Source organism: Eriocheir sinensis, chromosome 44, assembly GCF_024679095.1.
Source record: "Eriocheir sinensis breed Jianghai 21 chromosome 44, ASM2467909v1, whole genome shotgun sequence".
Classification (NCBI taxonomy): Eukaryota; Metazoa; Arthropoda; class Malacostraca; order Decapoda; family Varunidae; genus Eriocheir; species Eriocheir sinensis.
The window spans coordinates 13,250,423-13,256,104 of record NC_066552.1 but is presented as its reverse complement, the minus strand read 5'-3'; the positions used below and the strand labels follow the sequence as shown (position 1 = coordinate 13,256,104).

Here is a 5,682-nt window from a genome sequence, read left to right as displayed (position 1 = left end):
CAGAGATTAGAGAAACTGGAGATTAAAGAAAATAAAAATGGCAAAAAACTACAGATTAGACACCACAGATAAGCGAGATAGGAGAAACCTTAACTGACAAAACCCTCAAAAATCCCAATATCAAGAACAACGTACAAATCAAACCACAAAACAAAATAGAACAGCATAGAATAGAAGATAATAGACAGAATAGCATAGGGACTCCTTAAAACGCCCTCGACTTTCTCTTCCTCATTCAGTGACCGTCTCTCAGGGGCGGAAGTTCTCGCCATCTTGCGTCGCTGCCTTTTAACCTTTATTTCCTCGGCTTTCAGGACCTCCTCGGCCTCACACTCGCCCCAGACCATCGCGGGAGGCAGTTAGGTGAGAGCAGCGTCGAGATAGCACTGTAAATCATCCTCCATAGGGCTTAAATAGGCTTGTTCCCCTCCATTTGTTTACGAGGGCCAGGGTTCTAAGGGGAAGTGGGCTCCAGTTTTGGCATGATTTTAACGTGTTTTGGGGTCTTCTTCTACTCGTTCTTGGGGTGTGTGTATCTATAAAGGTCACATGTAGGCCTAGGTAGAGTAAGGCGGCCTAGAAATGGGTAGAAATAGGTAAAAATGCCAATTATGATAAGATGCGAATATTATGTTAGCGGAAATGACTCCAGTTTTGGCTTGATTTTAATGTGTTTTGGGGGCTGCTTCTACTCGTTCTTGGTGTGTGTGTTTCTATAAAGGTCACATGTAGGCCTAGGCAAAGCGGGTAGCCCTAGAAATGGGTATAAATAGGAAATTAGTGGAAAAATAACAAGGCTTTGGAAACTGGTTATCGAAATTGACTCCAGTTTTTACGCATTTTGACCTTGTACTTTGTCCTTTTACGGTTCTCATTTGTGTCAGAGTATACGTAAAGGTCATATGTAGGCCTAGGCAAAGTGGGTAGACCTAGAAATGGGTAGAAATAAGGAAAAAAGGCAATTATGATAAGATACGAATGTTGGGTTAGCGGAAATGACTCCAGTTTTGGCCTGAATTTAACGTGTTGTTGGGGCTTCTTCTTCTCGTTCTTGGTGTGTGTGTATCTATTAAGGTCATATGTAGGTCTAGGCAAAGCGACCAGGCCGAGAAATGGGTACAAATAGGAAAAATGTGGAAAAATAACAAGGCTTTGGAAATTGGTTAAGAAATGACTCCAGATTTTACGCATTCTGACCTTGTACGTTGTCCCTTTTCGGTTCCTTTGGGTGTCAGAGTATACTTAAAGGTCACATCTATGCTTGTACTGAAGGAGAAGGTCAGGAAGTGGGTGAAAATATTGAAAAAGTGAAAAAATAACAAGATTTGAGTAATGGATTCTTGGAGTTGATACCAGTTCTTACTTGATTTCTGGGTAATTTGGGGTCCTCTTCTGATTGTTCTTGGTATCTGATTATTCGTAAGGGTCACATGTAGGCCTAGACAGAATGAGGAGGCCTAGAAATTGGTAGAAATAGGAAAAATGTGGAAAAATAACAAGACTTTGGTAATGGATTCTTGCGGTTGACTACAGTTTTTATGCATTCCCGGGTTGTATTATGCCCTTATTTGGTTAGTTTTGGTGTCTTTGTACGCCTCAAGGTCACATCTAGGCTTGGACAGAATGGGAAGGCTTAAATATCCCTAGAAACAATTGAAAAGTGGAAAATAACAAGACTTGGGTAGTGCGTTATCGAAAGTGAGTCCAGTTTTCACTCATTCCTGGCTGTATTATGTCCTATTTCAGTTAGTTTTGGTGTCTGGGTACGCCTCAAGGTCACATCTAGGCTTGGACAGAATGGGAAGGCTTAAAAATGCACAGAAATAATTAAAAAGTGGAAAATAACAAGACTTGGGTAGTGCGTTATCGAAAGTGAGTGCAATTTTTACTCATTCCTGGGTTGTATTATGTCCTGTTTTAGTTAGTTTTGGTGTCTAGGTACGCCTCAAGGTCACATCTAGGCTTGGACAGAATGGGAAGGTTTAAACATGCATAGAAATAATTAAAGAGTGGAAATTAACAAGACTTGGGTAGTGCGTTATCGAAAGTGAGTGCAATTTTTACTCATTCCTGGCTGTGTTATGTCCTATTTCGGTTAGTTTTGGTGTCCGGATATACCTAAAAGGCACGTTTAAGTTTGAACAGAACGAGGAGCCCTAGAAAGGTATATAAACATTGAAAAAAGAAAATCAACTTAGGAATGTCTGATACGCAAACCTAATTATCTGCAGTTTTTACTTATTTTGCGTTTATTGCTGTTCCTTCCTAATTATTACTTGTGGGAAGGCTGCAGAAAGGTTATATCTAGGCCTGCATAAAGTGAGGAGGCCTAGGAAAATGCAGAAATAGTAAAAATAATGGAAAAATATTGGAAATGTCTTGACAGGTGAACCAAATTATCTGCAATTTTTACTTATTTTGGGTTGTATTATGTCCTGTTCCTTAATTAGTTTTGGTGGAGCTGCAGAAAGGTTATATCTAGGCCTGCATAAAGTGAGGAGGCCTAGGAAAATGCAGAAATAGTAAAAATAATGGAAAAATAACGGAAATGTCTGACGGATGAACCAAATTATCTGCAGTTTTTAATTATTTTGGGTTTGTTACTGGTGGGAAAGGCTGCAAAAAAGTCACATCTAGGCCTGCATAAAGTGAGGAGGCCTAGGAAAATGCAGAAATAGTAAAAATAAGGGAAAAATAACAAGACTTGGGTGATGCGTTATTGAACCAAATTACTCATTCTGGCTTTATTATTATTTCAGTTGGTTTTGTTACTGGTGGGAAAGGCTGCATAAATGTCACATCTAGGCCTGCATAAAGTGAGGAGGCCTAGGAAAGCGTAGAAATAGTAAAAAAGTGGAAAATAACGGACTTGTCGGTGTTATCAAAGTGAGTCCAGTTTTCACTTATTTTGGCTGTATTATGATCCTATTTCAGTTAGTTTTGGTGTCTAGGCTGCTCAAGGTTATATCTAGGCCTGGACAGAATGAGGAGGCCTAGGAAAATGCAGAAATAATAAAAATAATGGAAAATAACAAGACTTGGGTATGCGTTATCGAAAGTGAGTGAACCAAATTTTACTCATTCATGGCTGTATTATGTCCTGGGTTTTTTGGTGTCTGATGGGAAAGGCTGCAGAAAGGTTATATCTAGGCCTGCATAAAGTGAGGAGGCCTAGGAAAATGCAGAAATAGTAAAAATAATGGAAAATAACAAGACTTGGGTAGTGCGTTATTGAAAGTGAGTCCCAAATTCCTGCAGTTTTAATTATTTGGGTTTGTTACTGGTGGGAAATACCTAAAAGTCACATCTAGGCCTGAACAGAGTGAGGAGCCTAGAAAGGTATATAAATAGTAAAAATAATGGAAAAATATTGGATATGTTTGACAGGTGAATCAAATTATCTGCAATTTTTACTTATTTTGCTTTCATTGCTGTTCCTTCCTTATTATTAATGGTGGAAAGGCTGCAGAAAGGTTATATCTAGGCCTGCATAAAGTGAGGAGGCCTAGGAAAATGCAAAAATAGTAAAAATAAGGGAAAAATATTGGAAATGTGTGACGGGTGAACCAAATTATCTGCAGGCTTTGCTTATTTTGTGTTTATTACTGTTCCTTCCTAATTATTACTGATGGGAAAGGCTGCAGAAAGGTTACATCTAGGCCTAGGCAAAGGGAACAGGCCTAAGAAAGTGTGGAAAAAATGACAAATGGAAAACAAATACTGAAATGTGCGATGTGTCAACCAAGTTATCTTCAGTCTTTACTCAATTTCAGCATTTATTAGTGTCCGCTTCTAATTATTTGTGGTGGGAAAGGCTGGAGAAGAATTAAATCTAGGCCTGTGTAAAGTGAGGAGGCCTAAGGAAGTGTGGAAATAATGTAAAATATGAAAAAAATAATGGTAATATATATTGGGCCAGGAAATTATCTTCAGTTTTTACTCAATTTCAGCATTTATTAACTATTTCTTGTTATTTGTGTAAGGAGAGAATGCAGAAAGGTCACATCTAGGCCTGTGTGAAGTGAGGAGGCCTAAGGAAGTGTGGAAATAATGTAAAATATGAAAAAAAATAATGGTAATATATATTAGGCCAGGAAATTACTCCCATTTTTACTCAATATTGCCTCTCTTATTAACTATTTCTTGTTATTTGTGTAAGGAGAGAATGCAGAAAGGTCACATCTAGGCCTATGTGAAGTGAGAAGGCCTAGGGAAGAGTGGAAATAATGTAAAATATGAAAAAAAATAATGGTAATATATATTGGGCCAGGAAATTACTCCCATTTTTACTCAATATTGCCTCTCTTATTAACTATTTCTTGTTATTTGTGTAAGGAGAGAATGCAGAAAGGTCACATCTAGGCCTATGTGAAGTGAGAAGGCCTAGGGAAGAGTGGAAATAATGTAAAATATGAAAAAAAATAATGGTAATATATATTAGGCCAGGAAATTACTCCCATTTTTACTCAATATTGCCTCTTCTTATTAACTATTTCTTGTTATTTGTGTAAGGAGAGAATGCAGAAAGGTCACATCTAGGCCTATGTGAAGTGAGGAGGCCTAGGGAAGAGTGGAAATAATGTAAAATATGAAAAAAAATAATGGTAACATATATTGGGCTGGGAAATTACTCCCATTTTTACTCAGTATTGCCTCTGTTATTAACTATTTCTTGTTATTCGTGTAAGGAGAGAATGCAGAGAGGTCACATCTAGGCCTATGTGAAGTGAGGAGGCCTAAGGAAGTGTAGAAATAATGTAAAATATGAAAAAAATAATGGTAATATATTTTGGGCCAGGAAATTACTCCCATTTTTACTCAATATTGCCTCTCTTATTAACTATTTCTTGTTATTTGTGTAAGGAGAGAATGCAGAAAGGTCACATCTAGGCCTATGTAAAGTGAGAAGGCCTAGGGAAAAGTGGAAATAATGAAAAGAAGGAAAACTATTGGAAATGTGTGTTGGGTAAACCTGAACAGCTGAGAGTGACTCATGCAGATCCTTCCTTGTATTACGCATCTGACTCATGGGAACTCCCCCTAACTCACCTCAGGGGACTCGGGAAGGGATGCTGTGGGTCTGACTGACTGACTGACTGACTCATTAGTTGGTCAGTCAGTTAGTTGGTTTGTCAGTCAACCCATCAGTTAGTCAGTCATTCATTCATTCTATCAGTTAGTTGGTCATTCAGCCAGTTAGTCAGTCAGTCATTCAGGTAATCACTAATCAGTCAGTCAGTCAATCAGTCAGTCAGTCAGCTAGTCAGTCATCCATTCAGTCAGTCAGTCAATCAGTCATCCAGTCATTCAGTCAGTCAGTCAGTCAGTCAGTCAGTCAGTCAGTCACCCAGTCAGTCAGTCATCCAGCCAGTCAGTCAGTCATCCAGTCAGTCAGCCAGTCAGTCAGTCAATCAGTCACCCAGTCAGTCAGTCATCCAGCCAGTCAGTCAGTCAATCAGCCAGTCAGTCAATCAGTCAGCCAGTCAGCAGTGTCCAGGGTGTGGCATACAGTCCGTGGGGGTCCGTGCCTGGTGTGGCCCAAAAGTCAAGGTGTGGCTCTGACTGGCTGGGTAGGAGTCAAGGCCACATGAGACTGGCACCCTCGCTTCCTTCCTTCCTCTCTCTCTCTCTCTCTCTCTCTCTCTCTCTCTCTCTCTCTCTCTCTCTCTCTCTCTCTCTCTC

The 5,682-nt window shown here is 39.4% G+C and overlaps 1 protein-coding gene across 30 annotated transcripts in view; it reads left to right on the top strand.

Moving 5' to 3' along the window:
* Positions 1 to 201: 201 nt before the first annotated feature.
* LOC126980540 (epsin-2-like) overlaps positions 202 to 5,682 on the top strand; it is a 49,502-nt gene continuing 44,021 nt past the window's right edge. For all 30 annotated transcript variants that reach the window (XR_007733320.1, XR_007733319.1, XR_007733318.1 and 27 more), the window contains exon 1: positions 202 to 363. The gene's annotated coding sequence lies outside the window, so the exon portion shown is untranslated. The remainder of the gene's footprint in view (positions 364 to 5,682) is intronic.